Source organism: Panthera uncia (genome assembly GCF_023721935.1).
Source record: "Panthera uncia isolate 11264 chromosome A3 unlocalized genomic scaffold, Puncia_PCG_1.0 HiC_scaffold_11, whole genome shotgun sequence".
Classification (NCBI taxonomy): Eukaryota; Metazoa; Chordata; class Mammalia; order Carnivora; family Felidae; genus Panthera; species Panthera uncia.
Window position 1 is genome coordinate 84,733,240 of NW_026057578.1, and position 27,500 is coordinate 84,760,739.

The 27,500-nt window shown below is 44.0% G+C and overlaps 1 protein-coding gene and 1 long non-coding RNA gene across 16 annotated transcripts in view; one reads left to right on the forward strand and one right to left on the reverse strand.

The window, feature by feature from the left end:
• On the forward strand, positions 1-26,995 carry LOC125937073 (uncharacterized). 2 transcript variants are annotated; one of them, XR_007462244.1, is made up of 3 exons: positions 1-426; positions 7,058-7,166; positions 26,747-26,995. It is a non-coding gene; the product is annotated as an uncharacterized LOC125937073 (long non-coding RNA). The 2 variants fall into 2 exon arrangements; XR_007462243.1 differs by having other exon boundaries at positions 17-426; positions 7,058-7,133.
• Positions 1-27,500, reverse strand: part of ASPRV1 (aspartic peptidase retroviral like 1) — a 111,737-nt gene that overhangs the window by 30,166 nt on the left and 54,071 nt on the right. For 3 of the 14 annotated variants that reach the window (XR_007462240.1, XR_007462241.1, XR_007462242.1), the window contains one exon: positions 22,750-23,046. The exons of 10 other annotated variants lie outside the window; for them this stretch is intronic. The gene's annotated coding sequence lies outside the window, so the exon portion shown is untranslated. Of the gene's footprint in view, positions 1-9,307; positions 11,781-22,749; positions 23,047-27,500 lie in introns of those variants that run through there. One more of the 14 variants, XM_049651611.1, reaches the window with a different exon arrangement.

A 27,500-nucleotide genomic window follows, 5' to 3' on the forward strand; every position in this document is an offset into this window, starting at 1 on the left:
CTCATGCTGACTTGAACACACTGATTGGGGCCCCTGCCATGTGTGTCTCTCACTGGGAGCCAGGAAAGTAGGAGGGGATTGTGAGGTCACTCAGTGGGGAAGACTTTTGTCCTGTGCCAAACTGGAACTGAAGAGGGTTCCCCATAGGTGCAGTGTCACAATACATGCCAGGAACACCATTCTTCCCATCCCTGCTGGTCACAGACAGTGCAGGGCTGGGCTTGGCAGGGATGGGAAGTCAGAAAGGTAGGGAAAGCCTCATAGTGAATATGGGCCTTCCTTTAGGCTTTGAGGGATGAGCCACCCTGGGTTGGGAAGAAAGAGAAAGGAGCAGGAATGATGTTCCAGGGAGGGCGAACAGCCTGGACAAAGATCTAGAGGTGGGCCAGTCTGAGTAAGAAGAAGAAACCAGGAAAAGGATTCCTGGTAAGACTCTCTTCCCCACTCCCAGCCCTCTGGCAAAAGACGCCAACGTTTCCCCAAGTGTCATATCCTCTAGGCATCTCCTGTTACTTCTATCTCCAACCTCAGGTCCAAACAGCCAAGCTCCAGGATCCATAGAAAACTAGGGTGGGTTTTCCACAGTCTGTCACTGCCTCCCTTCCTTCTGTTCCTCTAGACCTCCTGACTCTGATCTTTGCCCTGGATGTACTTTTCCTTTCATGTAAAAATAAATAATTTCTCTCAACCTGTCTCTCTCTCTCCCTCTCTCTCTCTCTCTCTCTCTCTCTCTCTCTCTCTCACACACACACACACACACACACACACACACACACACTGCTACACCTGCTTAAACTCCGGTGGCTTCTCACTGCCTTTAGGATAAAATCCCAAATTCTTACTCTAGGCCTGTCCCACCTTGTTCCTGGGCCCTCCCTGAGCTGGCTCAGCCACACCCACCTCCCCTTCTCAGCTGCCTTTTGTTCCAGGGTCTTCTGGGAGCCCATAGCCTTTCCTCATGCTGCCACCTCTGTGGAGAAGGCTCTTCACTTGCAGGTGGCAACTTAACCATTATTCCCTCACAGAAGCCTTCCCTCCTAGTCTAAACCAGGGTACCTTTCTCATAGGACTCTGTTATTTTCCATCACACTGCTCATGTCACTCTCTATAACCATTTGTCTCTGTGTGACTCTTACTTCATACCAGCTCCCCACACTGGGGTGATGGCTTCTCAGGTTTCATTCACCCTAATTCCCCAGAGCCTCGTACACATCCTGACAAGTATTTGTCTTCTAAATATTCAAAAGACACCCCTCTGGCTGTAGGGTGAAAACCTAAGCTCTTGACACAAAGACCTTTTCATATCTGAGCTTTGCTTGCTCTTCTGCTCCATGCCCCCCAAGTTGCCCCCCCCCCCCCACCTCTGACCTCCTTAGGACCCTGGACTCCGGCCAGACCAGGTTACTTGCCATTTTTTGAACATAATCTGCCCTTTCTCATCTCCATCCTTTCCCATAAGCTTTTCTCTTAGCGGAGAATAGCAAATTCCTATTCACCCTCCAAGGCTCATTCTGGCTCCTTCCTGGACTCCCCCGGGCAGCATTCCCATCCCTCCATTCCCACATCAGTCTATCCCTTTCTTCTTCTCCTACCTGTCTTCTCCATTAACTCCTGTAGGCACCCTCTATTCCTCTTCATCTCAAGTGCCTATTACAGGTTCTAGCACACAGTGGGACCTCAAAGGAAAGATCTGTCAGCTGAATGGTCTCCACTCAATAAAGGAGGAATATTCCAATGTTTCAGCAAACCCCCAAGCAGCATAAGTTTACTTGTGAGGCAATAAACTCCCTACCACAAGGAATTCTTTAAGCAGAGGCTGCATACCCTATCCAACAGTCTTTTTCAAATTCTTTGTGATCCATTACAAACATACATAAATATCACATTAAAAACAAAGTTTCACAAAACGATATTTACTTTTTCTTCCATGTGGTATACCCTGATTTTTTTTTCTATTTCATTTTTCATAAATGCTGGTTTTAACCACTAAAAATGGGGTTTCAGGAGCCACAAATAAGTTGAGACCCACAGTCTGACAGACTCCCATGCTGGCCAGCATGTTAGATTCACTGATCTCCAGTGAACCATTTCCTCTTTGACACCAGTGGGCACATTTAGGTAACTTACCTCATCAAAAGGGTGATCCTCCTAGAGCTGAGAAGGGACTAGAAGGAAGTCTCTGTTGACTGCTTAATAGGTAGGAGGGCTCCCTGGTACAGCTGCCCAGAGACCAAGGCCTCACACTCATTCAACTCAACAAATATTTTTAAGTCCCTACTACATGCTAGGCACTGTCCTAGTCTCTGCAGATACAGCCATAAACAAGATATTAAAAACTCCTGGGGCACCTGGGTAGATCAGTCAGTTAAGTGTCCAACTCTTGATTTCAGCTCAGGTCATGATCTCACAGTTCATGAGTTTGAGCCCCACGTTGGGCTCCATGCTAATAGTGCAGAGTCTGCTTCAGATTCTGTCTCCTTCTCTCTCTGCCCTTCCCCTGCTCATGTGCTCTCGCTCTCTCTCAAAATAAACAAACTTTTTTTTAATGTTTGTTTTTTAATGTTTATTCATTTTTGAGAGAGAGAGCATGAGCAAGGGGGCAGGCAGAGAGAGTGGGGAGGGACAGAGGATCCGAAGCAGGCTCTGACCTGATAGCAGCGAGCCTGACGCGGGGCTCGAATTCACGAAACATGAGATCATGACCCGAGCTGAAGTCAGACGCTCAACTGACTGAGCCACCTAGATGCCCCAATAAATAAACTTAAAAGGGATTAAAAACTCCTGCCATGATGGCAAGGCCGTAGAGAAATTGGAACCCTTGTGCATTGCTAATAGGTATATAAAATGGTGCATCTTCATGGACAATGGTATGATGGTTCTTCAAAAAGTTAAACATAGAATTATCATATGATCCAGCAATTCCACTTCTGGGTATATACACAAAAGAATTAAAAGCAGACATCAGAACACATATTTGTACACCGATGTTCAGAGCAGCGTTATTAACAACAGCCAAAAAATGGAAGCAACTCAAATATCCATCAACAGATGAATGGATAAATAAATGTGGTATATACATATAATGGAATATTATTCAACCTTAAAAAGGAAGGAAATTCTGACACATACTACCACATGGATAAATCTTGAAGACATTATACTAAGTGTTTGATTCCACTTATGAGGTACCTAAAATAGGCAAATTCATAGAGATAGAGTAGAATGGTGGTTGCTAGGATCTGGAGGGAGAGAAGATAGGGCATTATTGTTTAAAGGGGTACAGAGTTTCAGTTTGGGATGATGAAAAAGGTCTGGAGATGAATGGTGGTAATGGTTATAAAACAATATAAATATACATAATGCCACTAAACTGTACAGTCAAAAATGGTTAAAATGGTAAATTTTATGTTATGTATATTTTACCTTTTTTTTTTAACCTGGCACTTGGAACTTAGGTTCTAGAGGCACAGACTGGGAAAACAGCTCATTAATAGAGTAGCATTATTTCTCCCCACCTCAGAGCAGGAGCCATAAACTACATCTGGGTTCTGGAGAGTCTGCGTGCGGTAGTAGGAGGGGGTCAGGAAATGGGAGGCATGCACAGGTTTCCCCACAATCTCTTGGCACAGAATAGTTCTCTTTGTATCTGTTTTCAATTTTAAGCATATTAAGATGAAATTTTGTTTGGATAAAAGGGCCACAACACAGATTCATCAATTCTAACAAATGTATCAATCTGGTGGGGGGTGTTGATGACAGGGACAGCTCTGCATGTTTGAGGGGCAGAGGGTATATGGGAAATCTTTGTACCATCCTCATAATTTGCTGTAAACCTAAAACTGTTCCCCCAAAAATAGTTTTTACAGGTGGGAAAGACCACTGCTGCCTAAAAACATGTTTCTAGACTACAACCTTCCTTTTCTAAAATGACCACTGGTTGAGAGATGTTTTCATGAAGAGTGGGCAAGGACCACTCTGCAGGAGGGGTCCCCTAAGCATTTCACAGGCAGGTGTTGGCTCTGTGGGGCAGGGGGAGGAGTGGGTCCCATGAATGGACAGTGATCTGAGGAGAAGACTGACCTGGAAGCGTAGGCCTCACAGAACCATTCTAGCCTTTCCCCTGGGCTGAGGTGGTCAGTTATTGGACCTCTGGCTCCATCTCCTCCCAAAGGCAGGTTTCTCAACTGAGTCACTTCCGGTCTTGCCCAGGGTGGGGTATGGAAACAGCACCCGATTTTGGCCTTGAAAACTTTGGCTCCAAGTCCTGGCTCTCCCCTTTATAAGACACTTAACGTCCCAGCCTTTTTACTTAGTTATAAAATGGGGATGACCTGATACCAACCATCTCCCAGGATATGATGAGTCATGACACCACTGGAGAACGCCCAGCACAATGCTAGGCACAGAAGAGACACACACAGGAAGCTTTAGTGTTTGGGCCCTGAAGCTCAGGAATGGTGTTGTAGGCCCCATCTGTGGGGCAGGGCCCCACACCCTTAGACCTGCCAGGCCAGCCTGGCCAGTCCTAGCACTTGCTCTGGGTGCACCTTGTGCACAGCCACCCCCACAACAAATAGCCAGGGAGAGCACTGGACTGATAAAGACAGCAGACCTCATGCCTTCAGAGCCAAGTCACAGTTTCAGGAGCTGGTTTCCAAGGAAGGAAGCCTCTGCCTGCCGCCCCGACCCACCCCTTTCCTGAGGGACCACACCCTGCACTGCCGTGAACTCATCTCTACATATGACAGTTTCTACATTGGGGTGTGACTTCTTGAAGACAGGTGAACTTTGCCCCAGGCAGGGGTTAAGAATATTCCACTAACATCTCCTCTACTATTGGGTACTTCATTTCACTCCATATGATCTCTGTTGTTACTCCTCCCCCCCACACCCCACCCCCCACCATTCAACGACTATTTTCAAGGACAACAAAGTTGGAAACAAATGGAAATAGGGCATTTTTCTTTCTCTCTTACATTAACACTCTGTGTCTCTCCCTGACAGAGGGCCTGTTTTTGCCTCTTTGCCTGTTCATCCTCTTGCTCATAACAGACTTCAATAAGGAAGCAGACAAGCAACCTCTGTGCTAGACGGGCTTCCTTTACAATCACTGCTAATTCTGGACTTCGGTCCTTCTGGACATTCTGACATGGGTGTATCACACACAAGGAATCACATACATGAGAAAAATCAGTAGGAAAATCTAAGCTCATCTGTCTTTTGCTGCTGCTGCCCACCCTTCTCCCTGTTAAAATCGTTTTAATTTCATCATAAGAATCTAATTTCCACTAGTTAGAATTGGGTGATTTTTCTCTACCCCTCACATTATATTCCTCCTGAAAAAAAAAAATTTTTTATTATGCAGTTTCTTAGAACCACCACTTGACCAAACCCTACTCCACTTCTGGCCTTGGGGACACATCAATGAATGGCTCTGCAAACCTCTGAAATCTTTTCAAAGACTTTTCATATTGTTATTTTAGTTTACTATTATTATTATTATTATTCTCCCCCATTAGGAGAAATGTTTCATCATTTTGTAATCAAACAGCATTTGCAAATATCAACAAGAGAATGTGTAATGTATTATGCACACACACTATATAACCATCTATTGTTAAGACAGAAACCTCCTGGTGGTGGAACACATCTCTAACCCCACTGGCTTCTACTTAATGTTCGCTTTCTCAGATGGCGTGGAATAAATAAATAATCTTTGTCTCAGAAATATTTGGCTTTTCTCTGAGGTCCCCTCACTGATTGGAGCACCCTTGCAGTCATTCGGGGTGACTCACAGCAGCAGATCTGGGGACTGGGTGGCCAGGGAGCCTTGAGTGGACAGGCTACAGAAGAAACAGATACCTGGCTCTGCCTCAGCAAGTAGTCCATTTTCAGGCAAAGCAGTGAACAGGGTGGAATTGGTCTTCCAAGTCCATCCCTGCTACTCTGTAAAAACTCATTCCAGACCAAATCCCAGTGGCTTTGTCCTGTCCTCTGGTCATTTAGGCCACTCCACCCAGGCCTGCCATCCCCAGGGAGTGTCCATCTCAGAGTGTCCTCTCTATACCTATCTTCAGGGCATCAGGGAGCCACTATCAGCAAGCTTTCAGATGGGAAAGTATTTATGCACGATTTCACTCTGATGAACAAAGGAATCCAACAGTAACGGAGAGATTTTAGGCTGTGAAGCAGACTTAGAGCTGGGTGGGGAGGATGTGCTCTGTGAACCTGAGATCAAACCCATAAGGAGTATGGCTAGCCCTAATCAGGATCAGCTCGACAGCATTGAATTTATCCAGAATCACTTAGGTTCCAATAAAATACTTTTCCTAAAAAGTGAAGCTTCAATTGCCAAAACAGTATTTTAATCACTTGGAAGGGAAATGTTGCTAAAATATGGCTCACAGTCCCCCAGTGCCTTAAAAACTATCCTTTTCCCACTGAAGTTGTCATCATTACAAGCAGTCACTGTGAAACTAGACAACAACATGATTTTTGTTTCCTCACTCTTCCTCTGTCCTTTCCCATGGCTTTCACTTTCCTGTCATCTACATGTCTGCCTCTAAAAACTACCTACCACCACCACCCTTCCAGGCTGTTTCTTTTCTTCTGCAGGAGTTAGGAAATCAGATAGCCACTCTTGTCAGAATAGTGTGCTGTCAACAGACTTGAGGCCCTCAGAAGGTTAAAATACACCTGGTTTAGATGCAAGGATTTTGATGCAGTTATTTCTGCAGGTCCTATTTTCAATAACTTCCAGATCAGGGTGCGAGTCCAAAGGGAAATGAGGCTTCAAGACTTAATTCCACCCGGAATGTTCCTGCCATGTATTTGCCATCCATCCTCTGGCTAGTAACATGTTTCTATGGTTGTGGCCTTGCATACAGAGCTCCATGTTTTGCTCTTACTCTAGTTGTTATTTCATAGCCCTACTAAGTGAGCAGCACTGATGAGCCCCACGAGGCCTGGAAGCTTTGCCTCCCTGAGGAGCTTCACCAAGAGGAATGAGATGTACAGCCCTGTGATATCTGACACTGAGCTGCCATCTTTCTTCCAGGTTTCTGGAGCGCTTTACAGACTTCAGCCTCCTGCCACAGCACTGAGACAGCATCTGTGACCATGGCCACTTTATGGTATGACCAACTGGGACTCTGGTCCACCACCAGGTAGACCACCACCACGGGCACGTGACTGCCAGTGCCATCATGAGTTGGCTCTTTAAGGAACCCAGTGGGTGATGTCTAGACAGGGTCACTTGGCCTGTGTTTGGAACAATGATCTCACTCTGCATTTTTTACCCTGTGGGTTGTGACCCATTACTGGGTTATGAAATCAGTTTAGTGGGTCACAACCAGCAATTTTCTTTAAAAAATAAATAGAACAGAAAATATCCAAGTGCATCACACACAGTGAGGGTGTTATTTTTAGAAAACTTATGCTTCGGTTTTATAGATCTGTATGTAGGTGTGTGTGGTAGCTGGGACATGAAATATATTTCTCACAGGGAGTGGTGGTCAAGGAAGTTTGAAATGCAGTGATCTAACACACATCCATCCTGCACCTACATCTTCCTGACACCCACCCCTGCTACTTGCACCCCTAACGAAAAGCCAAAAAGAATCTGTTCAGGGTCCTAAAAATGGCCTCATCTGGAAGGCACCGGAGTCAGGAAAGCCTTCTTGAAGGAAGTGGGGCTTGCTGTGTCATGAGCAGGAATAGGGAGGGGGCAGCATGGCAGAAGGAAAGGCATGGGCAGTGTACTGTGGTAAGAAGGAATGAGGTGAACAAGGACCAGGGAAGGCCTACAGGGGATAGCTATAGATACCTGCCTTCTGAGGGAGGCAAACTGAGGGGCTGAAGCTAGAGGAGTGGAAGAAAGAAAGCTGATTTGATTCCAAATACCCATTTTCAAAGTTACCTTTGGGGGACATGTGATAGTGGGGAGTGAAGTGGCGTGTCAGGCCTAGTGCCCCTATCTCTCATTGATCCAGTGATAGTGCCTGCTTTCTTTTATCTTTGTAAATTTAACTTTTAATCAATTAAAATGAAAAACCTTCAGTTCCTCAGTCACAATAGCCACATTTCAAACACTCAATAGCCACATATGACTAGTGGCCATATTCTATAACACAGAACATTTCCATCAATGCAGAAAGGTCTACTGGACAGGGATGTTCTAGAGTGAGCAAATGATTAATTCATTCCAGGACTCCCTTCCCTCAGGAATCCAACAACTTCCATTATTTCTATTACACCCATACTTCTAAATGCAAATATCTCTGGGAGAGGTACTGGGATGGCTTGAAAGAGTAACTGGTTGATATTAACGGCCTGAGGAAAGCCAGAGTCTAAGAAGCCATCCACCATAGGCTGAGTATATGTGACAGACAGAATACGGGATGAAGGGATGTCAGAAGATAAGACACTGCCATAGCCAAATGTGCTGTCTGAGGATACTGAAGAGTAAGGATAAGCTCCTATATCAGGGGATGTGGAAAACTTAGAAAACTGTGAGGAAGTGACCCGCAGTTATTACTCATCTTCAAGTAAGAGTTTATGCCCCAATAGTCCTTGGCAAGGGGGTTACTGTATGGGAAACAAGCACTTCTCTACTTCTAGGGAAGGAGTAAGAAAAAGTGCATGCAGGCCTTCCCTATGAACTTGGCCCTCTTCTGCCCTCTGTATGTGCTCTATGACCACGTCCATGGTTCTATCTCCTTTATACCAATGACTCTCTGAAAAATATCACAGGCCCAGGCCTAGAGACCCAAATACTAACTTGTTATTTCTACCAGGAGCCTCCATTAGCAATCCCAATGTGAATTTTAACAATCTCTGGCCCACTGCCTTCCCTACCCCGCTTCCTGTATTCTGGCTTCTGGCTCACCCTCCACCTGCTCACTCCATCATCCAGGTCAGCACCCTATGAGTCACCCCAGACTCCTCCCCCTTTTTCTTTGCTCCCCACCCAAGGTCACATCTTGGCCACTTCTCCACTCTGCTATGAATCTGCCCAGCTCTGATCCTCTCCAGCCCTCACTATCACAGGGACCACCCGCTGGTCTTCCTGCTTCCAGTCACAGCCACCTCTAGCCTAGTGTTTCTTAACCACAGATAAGCAACAGAATAACTTGGAGGCAGTTAAAATATAGATTCTGACTCAGTCGATCTGGCCAGGTTGAGCATGTGTATTTTGCGAAAGTGCTCCAGGTGATTCTGATGTGCACCCTTCATTAAGAACCACTGCCTCCTCCTCCTCATTACTAATAACAACAAAAACAACAATTAACATTTTTTGTGTACTCACATGCACTGCCTCATGTAATCTTCATGACAACCTTGTGAGGTAGGAGCTATCATCTACTCCCATTTTACAGTTGTTGAAACTGAGGCACAAAAGTGTCATAGTTAGAGGCAGGACCAAAACATGACCCACCACTTCTAACCATTCTGCTCTCTACACCACTGTATAGACATGACTTGATGTGTAGCTCCCTCCTTAGCTTGGGGACACACTCATGATACCCTTCTCCATCCAACCTCCCACAACAGCTCCTTCATGCAACAAGAAAAATCTTGGGGGGTGGCGGGGAAAGGGGAAAATGGGTGATGGGTATTGAGGAGGGCACTTGTTGGGAGGAGCACTGGGTGTTGTATGTAAGGGATGAACCACGGGAATCTACCCCAAAAAACAAGAGCACACTTTACACACTGTATGTTAGCCAATTTGACAATAAATTGTATTTAAAAAAAAAGAAATATCTTGATCATGGTGGTGGTTATAGAGTGTACACATTATAAAAATTCACTGAGATGTGTGCTTAGGATTTGTGAGTTTACAGTACATTCACTACTCCTCAGTAAAAAAGATCCTGAGGGGCGCCTGCAGTTAAGCATCCGACTCTTGATTTCGGTTCAGGTGTAAGATCGAGCCCTACGTTCGGCTCCATGCTGATAGCACGGAGCTTGCTTGGGATTCTCTTTCTCCCTCCCTCTCTCTCAAAATATATTTTTAAAAATCCTGGAAAAGTCACTTAAGAAAGGACTACAAAAATAAAGAAATAAAATAAAGGGGCACTTGGGTGGTTCAGTTGGTTAAGTGTCCGATGCTTGATTTCAGCTCAGGTCATGATCTCATGGTTGGTAAGATTGAGCCCTGCATGGGGCTCCATGCTCAAAACGGAGCCTGCTTGAGAGTCTCTCTCTCCCTCTCTCAAAATAAATAAACATTAAAAAAAAAAAAAAGAAATAAAAAGAAAGACCCAAGCAAATGTGAAATCAGTACAAACAGGCATGCACAGAAGAAACTAGGAAAAAGCCATCACAGTGCTGGTGATTATGAAGAATTCTTTCCGGAACAACACATTTAAGAACAGATTAAGAAAAGATTCTCAGAGCTAACCCACAAGAAATCCTTAGAGGAGACCAGGGTTGAAGACAGCACTACCTGGAGGCAGGATCCCCTGCAAGATGGACAGGAAAACCCCAGTATAGGATGGCTTGGCTACAGTGGGGAGCATGTGGCTAGCCACAGCAGCAGAGACACAGGAGCTCTGAAGGTCCACAGGACTGTCTTTGGGTCAGAGACTGGGGAATACCCCCAAGTAGAAGTCAATGGCAGTGAGGGGCTTCTTCCTTAAAGGACCATGTGATTTCTGCATCAAGAAGTCCAGCCCCATCAAATCCAGCTCCTGTTATGGTTGGATAAGGACTCCACTGGGATCACTCATGTTTCTAGCTCCCCTGTGCAGTCACTTGGCACATTGATTTTGAAGTCTATCCTAAAAGAACAAAGAAAAATCTGAGAAAAGAAGTGTGATGAAGTATACCTCACACTAGCACCTATTAAGATATATTTAAAGAAAATGTGATCAAAACAGACGGTAGGAACAGACAATTCATTGGAACAGACCAGAGAATCCCAGGTATACATGGAAATGTAAGATGCAATCAGTATTTCAGACCAGGAGGCTAAGAATAGGTATTTTAATTATTAGTGACCAGGAAAAAGAAGTTAAATCCTTAACTCTCACAATTCACCAAAATATGACAAACTCCATCTAGACTAAGAATTAAATGTAAATTAAAAAAAAAAAAGAAACCATTTAAGTATTGAAAATTTATGTGAACATATAACTCTGTAGCAGATAAAGCCTTTCTAAGCCTAACACAAAGACAGAAACACACGCCAGGCCTAGAGATCCAAATACCAAGTTCTCTCCACCAGGAGCTTCCATCAACAATCCCAAGGAGAATTATAATAATCTCTGCCCCTGTCCCCCACCCCTACTTTTTCATGCATTCCCAATTCTGGCTCATCCTCCAATTGCTCACTCTGCCATCCAGGTCAGCACCCTGTGAATCACCTTACACTCCTCCTGCTCCTTCCTCATTCTCCCCCTTCCCAAGGTTACCACTTCTTGGCCACCTCTCCATTCTGTCTTGAATCTGTCCAGCTTGATCTTCTCCAGACTGACCCCCACTGAGGGCCTCACCTGTCACCCCTGTTACCAGCTCAAGGATTGCCCATGGGCCTCTCTGCTTCCAGTCACAGCTGCCACCTCCAGCCCAATGGTATGGAAAGCCTATAAAGACTACCTTGATTACATGGACATTTTAGATTTATGAATTCTTAAATAGTGAACAAAACTAAAGGACAAATGACAATCTAGGATAAAGTATTTGTTATATAAGAAAGAAGAAGAGTTAATAGCCTGAATATGTATCAAGTTCTCTCATAAATCAAAAAGACAAAAAAATAACATACACTAAATAATAAAATACTGCACAAATGAAATGAAAACAAGAAAATAATATACCAGTAGAAAACTGCACATAATCAATTCTTCAAAGAGAATTACCAATGACTAATTGGCCTATAAAAAGAGTCCAAGTAATAAAATATTTTTTTAAAAAGAAAAGCAAAATAAAGAAGCAACAATGAAATACTATTTTTGCTTATCAAATTTGCAATTTAAAAAAATAATAATGCCTAATATTGGAGAGGATGTAGTCAAAAAGATGCTCTCATAGGACTGGGGTAAGAGCCTAAGCTGATACATCTGGAAGGCAACTGGGTAATATGTATCAAAATCTTTGAAAATGTGCATATTCTTTGATCTAGCAATTCTACTTCAAGACTATATCCTAAGGATAAAAATAAAGATGTACACAAAGTCAGCATTATGTATAAGCCACAGCTGTTAGGAACTTAAGGGGCAATAATAAGGGATTAGTTAAATGTTGGTAGGTACACAATGAAATACTACAGATCTATAAGAAGTTTATTGCCAAGGAAAACCATTTACAACGTATTGTTAAGTATAAAAAGCACATCATAGAACAGTATGTACAATATGGACCCATTTATGTAATGAAATGTGTAAGGGTGTATACATCCATATATATGCACACAAAAGAGATCTACAGGCATGTAACTAAAACAGTAATAATAATACAAACCTTGGTCTAGTATTTTACTACGATTTCTTATTTCCATCTTTGTTCTTTGTATTTCCCACTTTTATTTTTTTTTAATTTTATTTATTTTTTTTTAATTTTTTTTCTAACTTTTTTTATTTTTGAGACAGAGAGAGACAGAGCATGAATGGGGGAGGGTTAGAAAGAGAGGGAGACACAGAATCTGAAACAGGCTCCAGGCTCTGAGCTGTCAGCACAGAGCCCGATGCGAGGCTCGAACTCACGGACTGCAAGATCATAACCTGAGCCGAAGTCGGACGCTCAACCGACTGAGCCACCCAGGTGCCCGTATTTCCCACTTTTAAAAGAAACCTGGTGGTATGATATAGACCTCCTTCTCTACCATCCACCTGGTATGGGGAATTCCTATCCAGCATTCCCACTTGACTCTGAGCATCTACATCCCTTACATGTGACATATATGGTATTTCTTGTGTTCCTGTTTAACTTTTCAAACTTTATCTTGTCTCTTCAACTCTCTAGACCATGGGTAAGAGACACCATGGGTGTCTTACAGTGCCTATACATAGCAAGTTCTTGGCAAATGGCCCAAGAAAGACACCTCTGTGCCCATGCCCCTGTGGACTGCCAGAGCATGGACTGGTTGGCTCCACAGGTGTGACATTCAAGCTCAGCTCCAGGCCAGGCTTGAGGCTGCATGTTGTGGGACACCTGTCAATCTGGTCCTGTTGAGGTTGCTTATTGTTGCTGCTAATTATTGTGGAGTGATGGAACTGTTTGTTTAAAGCATAGGCTGCTGCCCCCACACCCAAAGGCAAAGCCAATCCTATGGGCATCCTATAATTAATGAGCCAGTAAGTATTTCCTCTGGTGTGAAGTTGGCTTTGATCCAACAGATCCCTTCCCACTTCTTCCACCACCTTCACCCCATTTACGACTTCCCATCTTGGCTGCTGGAGGCCTTCATTGGAGAAGCACCCCCTTCATCAAAACTATAGGCCTAGTCAGAACAGTCCTGTGTCCCTGGTGTCCCGAGCTTGATTCACCAGCTCCTCCTTGTCCTCCTAGGTGACCAAGTTTGCTCTCATATCTAAGGAAATCTGTTACCCAAGCAGCCCAGCCTGTAGGCCAAGAAACCAAAAAAGCCCTGGGAGACCGCTGTAGGAAAGACACAGGATTTTTTCATGCATATTCAATAAGTCAACCTTCACAGTTGTCCACAATCTCTGTGATCAGTACTCACTTTGATCAAATTCTCTGGAGAAAAAAAATACAAAAGCCATCGGACATGGAAGAGTCAGGATCTGGGAGAAAAGGCCGTCAACTGCTTTTTTTTTTTTTCTCTCCCTGTATAGATCTAAACAATCTCTGGTGCTCCCAAGGCTCTAGAAGAAGCAAAAAGAGAGGTCCTGGATGGAGTGCTTGCCATGAGCATGTGTAAGAGGCATATGGAGACCAAGCCTAGACTGCCACCATGGAAACCTTGGGCTAGGTATTTTACAGCTCCATGCCTCAGTTTCCTCATCTGCAAAATGGGATGATAATAGTGGAACCTGCCTCACAGACTTGTTGTGAGAATTAAATGAGTTAATGGATATAAAGCACTTAGAACAGTGGCAAGCTACAAGTGAACAAGACGTAAGTGTTTGCCACTGTTAACAGAAGCAGGAGGAGTCATACGGTGACAGCCATATGCTCGGCACTGTCTGCCCTTCTGTACCTGATGGTTTCTCAGCCTCAACGCTATTAACATTTTGGGCTGGATAAGTCTTTGTTGTGAACAGCTGTCCTGTGCACTGTAGGATGTTTAGCAATATCTCTAGCCTCTCTCTACCCAATATTCCAGTAGTATCTCCCAGCTCTCCAATACCAATTTGTGACAACCAAAAATATCACCAAACATTGCAAAATGTCCCCTACTAGTGGGTAGAGGCGAAATTGCCCCATTTCAGAACCAGTGGTCTAGTCCTATAAAAGCCACTGTCACGCGGGCACCCAGCTGGCTCAGTGAGTGGAGAATGCGACTCTTGATCTCAGGGTCATGAGTTCAAGCCCCACACTAGGCATAGAATTTATTTAAAAAAAAAAAAAAAAAAAGCCACTGCGATGGAGAAACTATGTCTCACACTCTGAGCAGGTCTGGTGTGGATCCAGACCTAGAGGTCCCACAATGGAGCCCCTTGTGGTTTGATGCAGGAGCTGCAGGTGGGGAAGTAGAGAGCAGTCAGTTCCGGATCTGTAGGTGGCTGCCATTTTCTCTCCTTGCAGATGGAATGGGAAACTGGGGCCTAGGCAGCATTCTATTTGGGAGGTACCTCACCCATGAGAGACTAAGAGGGTGCAGAGAGAAAAAGAGTCGAGGAGCTGACTTCTTTGGCAGGCTGTGTCTATAGCCTTAATTAGAGGGAGCCCTGCTGAGTCCAGAGGGGAGAAGGCCAGATAGGATTCAGAGCTAAAGCCTTGGCCATGGCAGAAAAAATTCCCCTAACCTAGTGAGGCCTCTGGGCATAGGAGCCTCTGCAGCCCCTCTCTTCTCAGGAAACAAGTGGGCTCTGCACTTGGTTATGAAAAGAAATACACTGTTCCTTTGATAAAATAACCTCCTGACCATTTAGCACTATTAAAGCTTAACGTGCATTTATTTTGACATAGAAGTTGCTACAAATATATTCTATGGTTACATTAGCACAGATGCACAGCATCTCTGCAGGGACCTCACTGCCCGGTTCAAATCCCAGGGTTCAAATCCCAGATCTACCACCTAGCAGATACGTGACTATGGGAAAGTTATTGATCTCTTTGTGACTTAATTCCATCATTTCTGAAGCAGGGGCAATAACAGGACCTATGTCACTAGACTGTTACAAGGGTTATATGAGCTACTACATGCAAAGAACAATGTGGTCAACAAATGCTATAGTTATTATTGTGTTCACTGTGTCCTTAGCTGGTAATAGCTAAAAATTTGGAAATTTATGCCAGTCAACTGGTTAAATGCATGTGGCACATCTATTCTATGAAATACTAAGCACCATCAAAAGAAATGAAGTTGAGGGCGCCTGGGTGGCTCAGTTAAGCATCCAACTTCGGCTCAGGTCATGATCTCATGGTTTGTGAGTTCAAGCCCCACATCGGGCTCTATGCTGTCAGCTCAGGGCCTGGAGCCTGCTTCGGATTCTGTGTCTCCTTCTCTCTCTGCCCCTCCCCCACTTGTGCCCTGTCTCTCTCTGTCTCTCAAAAATAAATAAATGTAAAAAAAATTTTTTTTAAAGAAATGAAGTTGAACTGTATCTAGTTACATAATAGAATTCATTTAATAAGATCAAATTGCTAAATAAAGAATCGAACATGTTACAGATAAGTATATACAGTTTGGGATTATTTGTATATAAAAAGAGCTATACAGAAATACATGTATGTCACTTTATCTACATAGAAAATTTCTAGAAGCACCATCAAGCTGTTAGCAATATTATATCTCGGGATTGGGAATGGAGGACTGGAGAACTTTTGCTTTCTCCTCTGGTACTGTTAAAATTTCCAACTATGATGGGGCACCTGAATGGCTCAGTCGGTGGAGCATCTGACTTCGGCTCAGGTCATGATCTCAGGGCTCGTGGGTTCGAGCCCCATGTCAGGCTCTGTGCTGACCACTTGTTCAGAGCCTGGAGGCTGCTTCAGATTCTGTGTCTCCTTCTTTCTCTGCCCCTCCCCTGCTCACGCTGTCTCACTCTGTCTCTTAAAAATAAATAAATGTAAAAAACAGATTTAAAAAAATTTCCAGCTACAAGCCTGTATTTTGTTTAAATAATATTGTTTAATTTTTTAATGTTTATTTATTTTGAGATAAAGAAAAAGGGAGAGAACAAGTGCGTACATGAGGAAGGGGTAGAGAGGGAGAGCGAGAATCCCAAGCAGGCTCCACGCTGTCAGTGCAGAGCCTAACCCAGGGCTCAATCTCACAAATGTGAGATCAAAACCTGAGCCAAAAACAAAAGTCAGATGCTTAACTGACTGAGCCACCTGGCAACCCGAAAATAATAATGTTTTTTAAAAGGAACAAGATAGGGGTGCCTGGGTGTGTCAGTTGAGTGTCCAACCCTTGATATTTGCTCAGGTCATGGTCCCAGGGTCATGGGGTCAAGGCTTAAGACTCTTTCTCTCTCTCCCTCTGCCCCTCTCTGCTATTTGCAGGTGATCTCTCTCTCTTTCTGATAGATAGATAGATAGATAGATGATAGATATCTACTGATGTGGAAACATTTTTAAGATACTGCAATTTTTTTTCAAAAGTAGAATATGAATAGCACAAGCCACAGGAATGAATCTCATTAATAAATTCAAGTATGCGGGAAACCAAACTTTAGTTTCTATAACTCAACTCAATGTTTATGGTAAGTTTCCATCGTGCCAACAGGAAAGTTAATTCTAGGTGTGTCTGAGTTTTCCAGAACACTGAGAAGTGCCAGTCATGGGACAGAGGAGGTGGCTGTGAGGCTGGCTGAGGCCAGATATAATAGCCTCCGCTACTCTGTGCCACCCATGGGCAGCCAGGAATCTTGCACTTGGCCCCACCATATGGGGCTCTCTTAGCTCTTACTCCTGCCTGCCCAGGTGATCTGCTAGAAGGCAAGGTGGGACTCTGGACACCACAAGATCTTTCTCCCCTGTCTCTCCTGCCCCCACCCCCAGCCAGTCTGGGGAGGGGAAGTCTACAAAGAGTTAGAGGTCTTTCCACTCCAGGTGAAATCCTTCTTCCATCTTGTCTCTTGCCAAGGTATTGAGTCTGTGAAAGAGAATCCTGTTTCTTTCTTTCTTTCTTTCTTTCTTTCTTTCTTTCTTTCTTTTTCTTTCTTTCTCTCTCTCTCTCTCTCTTCTTTCTTTCTTTCTTTTTCTTTCTTTCTTTATATTTATTCTTGAAAGAGAGAGACCAAGAATGAGTGGGGAGGGTCAGAGAGAGAGGGAGACACAGAATCTGAAGCAGGCTCCAGGCTCTGAGCTGTAAGCACAGAGCCCGATGTGGGGCTTGAACCCACAAGCTGTGAGATCAGGACCTGAGCCAAAGTCGGACACCCAACCAACTGAGCCACCCAGGCGCCCCAAGAGAATCCTGTTTCTTCACTGAGCTATTCAGCAAACCCTAAAGTTTTCCTCAGTGCGTAAACTTTTGGCATACAAGTGCCAGAGATACCTGAAACTTGATTCCATTTTCTAATCTGGGGAGCTAGCTCAGGAGGAAATGAGCTCCAAGAATGTGACAGTGGGAAAAGGGAAAATCCAAAGGGAGGAAAGAGATTTATTTCTCAAATATTATGCCAGCCACACATATGTGTAAATGCAGAGCAAAAAGTCTGAATATTCCCATCAAAGAATTAATAGTGTCTACCAGTAGAGTAAGTTTCAAGATAGGGGAAGGGCTAGAAGGAGAGCTTTACCTTTTTACTTTATGTATTTCTAAACTGCTTTTTATGCTTTAAAGATGAAGTTCTACTGAGTATTGCTTATATAATCTACTATTTTAAATATATAAATACGCATATATCTTTTGCCTCCAGGCTGAAGTTGGGAGGGTGATGCAGGTCACACCTATCTGGCCCACTGATGGGCAGAACCTTGGGGGGTGTATCTGCATGAAGAGTTGAGAGACTAATGTTAGGAAAAAACTCTTTCTAAGGGAAGAAGGCAACAAGCACAATAAGCTGACCCAAAGCCAAAACTTTGCTCAGTGGAAAGAAGGAAATAATTCTGAGCTAAAGTGGTAGTTGTGATGTGCACGTATCAGTGGAACCAAACCTCAAGGCTCTCTCTGTAAGGCAATGGGGGTGCCAGCAGCCTCACAGCCCTGCTCCTACAGTAGAGCCAGCTGACCTCATGCCAAGAGGAGTGTCAGTGGCTCCCAGCAGGCGTCGAGTGTCTGATGGGTGTGGCAATGTCCAGCAGAACTGATAGCTCCATAGGGTGTGGCAGGGGCAAAGGGAGGTTGCAGAGCTGGAGGAGGGGAAAAGATAGCTGGGAGTGGGGAGGGTGTAGCTGTCTAACCTTATCCACCAGCACATGGGAGACATACACCCTGGGGACGCCCAGAATGCTCTCAGGGTGAGGGTGTGGGAAGTAGGCAAGACCTGGAATTCTACACTGGCAGGGAGGTAGGGGTAAGAGTCAGAGATACACGTGGACGAGCTATAATGATGTAATGAGTGCACAGGTGTTCAGGTGCATGCACAGGTGGGGAGCACAGAAGAGGGAGCCACAAAGTCTACATGGGAGGAGGGGTCAGGGAAGCTCTCCTAAGTCAACTGACGTTGGTAATTCAGAGTGGGTGGAAAGGGTGGAGGGCATGAGGAACTGTGTGTGCAAAGGCCTGGAATACAAGGGAGCTAGCCAGAGTTTGGGGGAACTGAAAGCAGCTCAGACTAAATACAGGGGAGTGGTCAATGAGGCCACAGATTATGTTCCTTGGTAAGGAATTTGGACTTTATCCTGCTGGCAACAGTGAAACTCAGAAGAGGGCTTTATGCAGGGAAATTAGATGAACAAATTAGCAAGAAAGCTTTTCACCGTTATGCTCCCACCACTCCTAGCTAACTCCCCCTGGTCTCAGAGGGCTGCTTCCTCCAGTTAAGTGTTCCCTGACCACCTCTTGGACTCAGGCAGCCCTCAGCTCAGGCTTCTAGAGGTTCCCAAGCACCTCCTCTTTCCCTCTCCATCACACTGTGTCTTGATTACCTATGCCCCGTACGTTTTTCTCTCCCCTCATACACTGTGAGGGCTGGAAACCAAGAACTATGTCTATTGAGTTCTACATTGTATCCCCAGCACCCCACACAGTGCTTGGCATAAGTATTCCATATGTATTTACTTAATAGGGAAAAAGAAAAAAAAAAAAAAAAGCCCATGAGAAGATAATCCTGTGGTTTCCAGCCAGGGCTGCGGATTATAGGTTGGAAAGGGGAGACAAGGGGACCAGGGAGAAGGTTTTTGCAGTAGTTTAGTTAAGGAGTGATGAGGGCCTGACCTCAGGCAGTGGTGGTAGAACTGGAGAGCAGAGAGAGATTGAGAAAATATTTAGGAGGCAGCACTGGTAGGCTTGAGTGACTAGATGAGGGAAGTGAGGGGATCAGATAAGGAGAGGAGGGCTCCTGGGCTTCTGATTTAAGCAGTGGGTAGATGCCAGATTAACCAACACTGGCTATTCTGGAAGAAGAGGCAATGTGTTGAGGAAGATGATGAAGTCACAGTTTAGACATGTTGACTTTGACATGCCTGTAGGGCACACAGGTGGAGGGGTCCCAGGGGCAGCTGGAATCATAGCACTGGAGCCCAGGACAGACATCAGGACTAAAGATAGAAATTTGGGAGCTGTCAGCCTACAGCTGATTAAAGATCAAGGAGGGGACAAGATACCCCAGGGAGCAACAGAGAAGGGGAAACAACAAGGAGGATCCCCACCTATAAGAGGTAGGCTCAGGGGGAGCTATGGAGGGAAAAGGAGACATGAGAGAGGGAGGGAGAAAAGAAAGCAGTATCACAGGGGAGAAGTGACTTTAAGGACTAGTAAACAGGGTCCAACAGTGTGTAGAAACTTAGAGCCAGCCCCAGCTCTGGTCTCCCTTAACAGTTGAGAAAACTGAGGTCCAGGGACACTGAGGTGTTCAAAGCCACAAGCTATTATTGCCCATAGTCACATACATCAGTGGCTCTCAACTATGATCCCTGGAGTCCGGGGCGGGGGTGGGGGGGAGTCCCAAAGACCCTTTCAGTGTGGTCCAAGAGGTAAAGAACATTTTTATAAGAATACCAATACTTTTTTTGCAGTATTCAGTTTGTTGACATTTGAACTGATAATGCAAAAGCAAAAGTGGGTAAAACTGCTGGGGACCTAACACAAACCAGTGAAGTTATATTCTTCACCACAGGCACTCTGGTTTAACAAAAAGGCTAGCTTCACATAAGAATGCCCGTGACAGAATAATAATTACTGATTTTTTAAAAACATGACCCTTGGGACACCTGGCTGGCTCAGTCAGTGGAGACTGTGACTCTTGATTTCAGGGTTGTGAGTTCAAGCCCCACGTTGGGTGTAGAGATTACTTAAAAAAAATCTTAAAAAAAGAAAAAAAACCATGACTCCTGAGTACATCTTGTTAATGGTCTATGCATAAAGCACTTCTGTTACATATCAGGACATACCAAAGTACTACATACATGTATGTGATTGTTTGCATTGAGAAGTGAACCACCTGCTTTTTTCATGAAACATCATTTTATTAGAAAAGCAACAAAAAGAAAAAAGGAAAGAGCGCTGACAAACTGTGATTACTCAGACTTGGGTATCTGCAGCCATTTTCTCAAAAATGAATGAAGTGAGCTTATCACGTCAAGGAAAACTGATAGTATTTTTTTGCCAATGATAAAATTTGAGCTGACAAGTGAAAATCAGAATTATAGAAAACTTGTCCCCACACCATGAGCTTCACAGCTTCCTGGTACTTAAAGACTTTGCTGAGGAAATAAGTGGTAATATTAATGAATGTAATACTATGGATTGAAATGTGTCTACATTTGGAAGATCTGCATAAATCACTGATCCATTATTTTCCAAATGACTAATGCATGATGTCACAAAGAATGAACAAAAGACCCACTCAAACTACAAGACAGATCAATGGAGTTGAATATAGCTGAGGATGAGAAGTTCATTGATATACTTTCAGATCTCACATGGTGATTAACCTTTCAGAAACTGCCATTAGTCCTATTTTGGTGAAATATCAAAGAAGATATCCACAATTATCTGAAAAGTCTATAAAAAATACCAAATACAGGGGTGCCTGGGTGGCTCAGTTGGTTAGGCGTCCGACTTTGGCTCAGGTCATGATCTCATGGTTCATGAGTTTGAGCCCCGTGTTGGAGCCTGGAGCCTGCCTCGGGTTCCGTGTGTGTGTGTGTATGTGTGTGTGTGTGTGTGTGTGTGTGTGTCTTTCTGCCCCTCCCCTGCTCATGGTCTGTCTCTCTCTCCCTCAAAAAAAATAAACATTAAAAGATTAAAAAAAAAATACCAACTACAAATCTGTATGAAGCAGGTTTTTAGCAATGTATCATAAAAGACTGGTAAAGAAGCAGATATGAGAATCCAACTGTCTTCTTTTAAGCCAGTCATTAAAGAAATTTCCAAAACTGTAAAATAATGACTCACTGAGTTTAAAGTTTGTTTTTTTTTAAGTCTTATTTATTTAAGTAATCTCTACACCCAAAGTGGGGCTCAAACTCATGACCTCGAGATCAAGAGTTGCATGCTCCTCAGACTGAGCCAGCCAGGTGCCACTGAATTTTTTTTATTTTAGATGATATATTTTTATAAAAGGTATGTTGGGGCACCTGGGTGGCTCAGTTGGTTAAGCATCTGACTTCAGCTCAGGTCATGATCTCTGGCTTGTGGGTTCAAGCCCTGATCTCACGACTTGTGGGTTTGAGCCCTGTGTTGGGCTCTGTGCTGACAGCTCAGAGCCTGGAGCCTGCTTTGGATTCTGTGTCTCCCTCTCTCTATCTACCCCTCCCCACTCATGCTTTGTCTCTCTCTCAAAAATAAATAAACATTAAAAAACATACATACATATATATATGTGTATTTTAATATATAAAGGATTTATTACTGTTATTTTTATATAATTAATAAGTACTTCTAAAACCTGTTTCTAATGTATGTTTCCATATTTGTATTATGGTAAATATCTACAGCTACAGAACACATAAAGGCATCTGAAGTCTTCATTAATTTTTAAGAGTGTAAAAGGGTCCCGAGACCAAAACATTTGAGAATGCTGATACAGACCACCCTTTCCTGCCTCCCAGTTCTTGGATCTTATTTCTAGTACACCCACCCCTACCATGCATTTCTCCACAAAATACAGAATTATAAAAACTAAAAAAAATTAAAAAAAACTAAAGAAAACATTCAAAAACGAAACTTAGCTGAGGAAGAGATGAGAGAGCAGGCACTGTGAACTAAACAGACAATAAGACCCTTTCCTTCCCTTCAAAATAATGTTCCTTTAAGGGCCAGGTCCTGTTAAATAGCCCTGCCAGGCTAGGCTGGGTTCCTCCAAAAACCCTTCCTACTGCCACCTGTGGGAGAAGAAAGACTGGGGGCAGAGGGCTCAATGGGAGTTCAGGTGTCATCTCCTTCATGTTCAGTATCTGAACATGATGCCTCTCTTCCCCACTCAAGCCTAGAGGTCCATCAATCATTAAAGATGCATTATTTTACTTGCAACTAAGGTCTTCTCTTTAGTTTATAAGCCACATAGGTTTCTTTTTTATCCTCTGTTCATTCTTATGGGTAACTGGTCTTTTTATAATAATTTGTAAGAAAAAGTGACTCTATTACTTTTCAATTGCAAAATTAGTTTTAAAATGATTAAAAGTTGGGGCACCTAGGTGGCTCAGTCAGTTAAGCATCTGACTTCAGCTCAGGTCATGATCTCACCGTTTGTGCATTTGAGCCCCACGTCAGGCCCTGTGCTGACAGCTCAAAGCCTGGAGCCTGCCTCAGATTCTGTGTCTCCCTCTCTCTTGGCTCCTCCCCTGCTCACACTCTGTCTCTCTCTATCAAAAATAAATACACATTAAAACATTTTTTAAATAAATTTTTAAAAATGATTAAAAGTAAAATTAATGAAATAGAAGACAAAGAAATAGACATAATGCAAAAGTTGGTTCTTACAAAACAGACCTCTAACAAAATTATCATGAAAAAAGCATGAAGCATTAAATATGCAATATTAGGAATGAAAAAGGGAAGATAGAGTACAATATAGGAAAACAAGACTAGGAAAATTTTATGCTAATAATTTTTTGTTAAGAAAAATTTTAAATTACCAAATTACTTGACTAGAGGAGGAGAAGTAATAGCTTTACTAAGATTTATATAGTAGTAGTAGTAGCAGTAATATCCTGGGGTCTCCTCTTAAATGCAAACCCCTCAGGGAAGTGCTAGTGAGTTCCTTCTTAGGTTGCCTTTTGTGACACAAAAGATGGGTCTTTGGAACCTAGGCCTATCTGGATGGAAGGAAAGAGGGTGCTGAGAATACAGAGAAGGTGCTGGCACTTACCCTTGTTTGACATCCCTGGTTGGCCTGAAGTCAGATTACCAGGTTATACCACGCTGCCAAGACATCCCCTGCTTGCTTCCACAAGACTCAGCACCTCAAACATGAGATTTTGCCTGCCCTGTCAGCCTACAATCCCCTCTTCCTTACCTGCTTCCTCCTTCCCTCCCCTCCTCACTCCTTCCTTTCTCCTTCTCTTCTTCTTCCCTCTCCCAACCTCCTCTCCCCCATCTTCTGTTGGAAGACAGAGTAGCTTCAGGTGTGGTTGGAGTCCCATCAGGTTCTGTACCACCTCTCCCCATATCCAGTCCTCTACCTATGCCCATCGCCTGGTACTTCTGGCCACAGGAGTTGCAGCAAATATGTGGAGGCCTGAAGCCTAACCCTCAGCCTGTCTTTGCCCATTCCCCAAACTCATTTCTGAGTCTGATGTCAGAATGGGATAGAGAAGGTGTCCAAGGAGTGTGATGGTATGTGCAGTAAAGAGAAGTAGTTGTCTAGCTCTGAGTCCTGGTATTGAAGTTAATGCAAGAGATCTATCATTTATATCTTATACTGTCTGTAGCTCAAATGAATGTCTGAAACATATAAGCACTACTGTGTCTCTAATTTGTTAGTTGGATGAATAAAAGTTAAATCTATTTAAATGTGTTACTCTGTCAGGGCACCTGGGTTGATCAGTTGGTTAAGCGTCCAACTCTGAGTTCAGGTCATGATCTCACAATTTGTGGGATCAAGCTCTGTGTTGGGCTCTGCACTGTCAGCATGGAGCCTGCTTGGGATTCTCTCTCTCCCTCTCTCTTTGCCCCTCCTCCACACACACTGTCTCTAAATAAATGAACATTAAAAAAATAAAATAAAAATGTGTTACTCTGTCTATACCAGCTTGTGACCACTAGCACTATCTTAAGCAACAGACTCTAGAAGCACCACCACTACTGTGTGTGTGTGTACACAGTGTGCGTGCACACGCGCATGTGCATGAGCACACGCATGCCCTCACATTGGCAGTGGAAATCCATTAAATATTTTAATGACAGAAAAGATGACCTCCTTCAGAATGGGGATGACCAATGTATACAACATTGCTGTGGTCAAGTTGTGAGGTCATGGCGAGTAGGAGTGGGAAAGAGGCCACAACAGAGAATTTAGTTTAGCTAGAAAAGGTTCCTTGGTGAACTTTGCAATGATTTAGTCTTGGATTGACCCTAGCCCCTAGCAGCCCCTAGGGCAGGTACTTCAATGGACTCTTAAACATTGCTCAAAGCCTCAGGGGTGGGATAGGATGTGGAGGACAGATACTCACTGAGACCTACAACTTCTGCTGACTACCTGGGTCTTGAGTAGCCAGCCTGTCCAGATAACAAAAAACTGATGCTGTAGTGACACTGACCACACCCAAGGGCAGGACACTTGACCGCGCATGTTCAAGTGCATTAACAGACACAGTGAGTTGGAACAATTTAAAATCTGGACCATACCAGATGTTCAGTGGTCCTTACCAAAGTCAGCCTCTGGTGAGAATGTAGATAGGAACCCAGCAACAGAGAACTAAAAACCTACAGGAATAAGGAAAAGGTGCCACAACATGAGCACTTCCTAGTCCAGATTGGTATTATGATTTGAAAGGCCCTAAGGAAGGTCCCCAAACCCTCCACCTATTTAGTAAAATGATGCCTAAAATCCCCAAATTAGAGTGCTCTTCCTTTCACTGCACTTCCACTACTTGGGGCAGTGCTGGGTGAAGCTGGGACCAGTGTTACTCTGAGCTGTTGGCACTCTTCCACCCCAGATCAGATGAAGATTCTGAGAAAGAAGTGTGATGGAAGTAACAATCAGGACACAACTTTCTAACATTGCCTGCAACTGATTCTATTGCCAATCTAGACTTTCAGGTCTCTCTCCCTAATTCCACCAAACCTATCTGAGTTCAATATTCACCAACATCAAGGTGCTTCTTCAAAGTACCCAGCACTCCCTGCCACCTGAGACCTACTAAGTAGGGTGCTCTCAGCATGGGCTCTATGTGGGTCCAAGGGCTAGAAGTGAGTAACTCCAGACCTCCCTCTGCAGCTGCCTCTCTATCCAGTATGAGGTAGGGACTTTGGAGGTGACACAGTAGGAAGCCTGGTATATTTTGGTGTGATCTGTCAGGCCCTTAGAATAAGTCCCCCTTCCAAAAATATCCCTCCTTCTCCAGACCCACCTGGCACCTAATATTTCACCATTAGACGGCCCTTAAAGTTACTCAATAAGTCTCCAGAGAAACACAGAGATCTCTTAACTTGGAGTGGGGGTGGAAGATTAGTGAGAAGTCACATAAAAACAAATCAATGACAGCCCTGGAATTCCTAGATGAGGGGTTTAGAGGTGGCAATCCAGTGGGAAGAGGAGTGAGGGTGGGGAAGTCAGAGGGTCGGGAGTATCTATAATAAAAGCATGTTTTCATAACAAATACAGTTTTTAATTACATCAAAACCAGTCACTTACCCCCTGGGTCATTTTGCCTGTCAGAGGCAGGCAGACACTCAAGGCTGAGCTGAGGAATATTATAATTCTCTGCAAAGTCTCCTCCCTGGAGGAGGCTGAGGAAGGGAGTGCAGCCCCTTGGGCCAAGAATGGCAGGAAAAGAGCAAAGTTGTAGGCTGGATTGCCTAGTCACATGATGAGATCTCACTGCTTCTTGTCACGTAATCTCTTTTTCCCTCCTCCTCTGGTCTCTCCCTCTCCTCCTTTCCCCTCCCTCTGCTCTGTTTTGATTTGGTTAAAATAGATGCAAACGCTGGTCTTTTCTATTTTTAATACCTAGCCATTACATAATCCACAACGTAATTGCTGACTTGAAAAACTACTGGCAAGAGTAGAAAATCCCCAGAGTTTTAAAACAGGAAAAGGATTATTACAGCACAAAAGCCTCTGGCAGTTTTACTGACTGGTAAACTGTCTGTAATCGTCACTGCCAGTGGAAGTCACATGGGCCCTGGGAAACACTCTTCCCACCCCAGGAAAAGCAGGCTGGGGGAAGGGATGAGCCACAACCTTAGCTAGAGGGAGGCTGCTTTTTTGGGGGGGCGGGAGGGGGGTGGGGGGGGTGGATCCTGGAGCTCCTACCAGCCCAGACACCAGGGCTGACAGAGTGAGCTTTAGGTTATCTGACCTCCCCAGGACTCCATTTAACTGCTTTTGTTTCTTCCTAGAGAGTGAAGTCTCCAGCAGTGGACATCCCTCATTAACTTCCTGGGCCTTCTACAGCCTCAAACATCCAGCCCCTGAGTGAGGGTGGACTATCCCAGTTAAATATATGAGTTTTTAAAGACAGAGGAGCAAGGAAGACTGCTTGTTAACCACTGAGACCTGACCCATTCCTCTGCTTTCCACACATTAGGCCAACCCCTATACTATTTAATTATTCAATAAAATGAACCAATAAAAGTATAATAACTAGAGACTTGGTAAAGGGTTGGAAGGGAAGAAGATTTTGCCGCCCCAAAATATGTCTCTGGCATAAGGATTTTTCTGAGCTAAAAGTAATCAAAATGTGGGGCACCTGGGTGGCTTGGTCAGTTAAGCCTCCAACTTTGGTTCAGGTCATGATCTCATGGTTCTGAGTTCGAACCCCACATAGGGTTCTCCACTGTCAGCCATACCAAAATTATCTCATTAAGACAAAACTGTCTAGGGGCACCTGGGTGGCTCAGTCGGTTAAGTGTCTGACTCTTGGTTTCTGCTAAGATCATCTCTCACAGTTTGTGGGTTCGAGCCCCACATCAGGCTCTGTGCTGTCAGCTTGGGGCCTGCTTGGGATTTCTCTCCTCCCTCTCTCTCTGCCCCTCCCCCACTCACACTCTCATACTCTCTCTCAAAATAAATAAACTTAAAAAAAAAATAAAATTGTCTATGTGTGTTAGGGGTATGGCTATTGCAAAAGATACAAAGGGGACACGGAAAGCT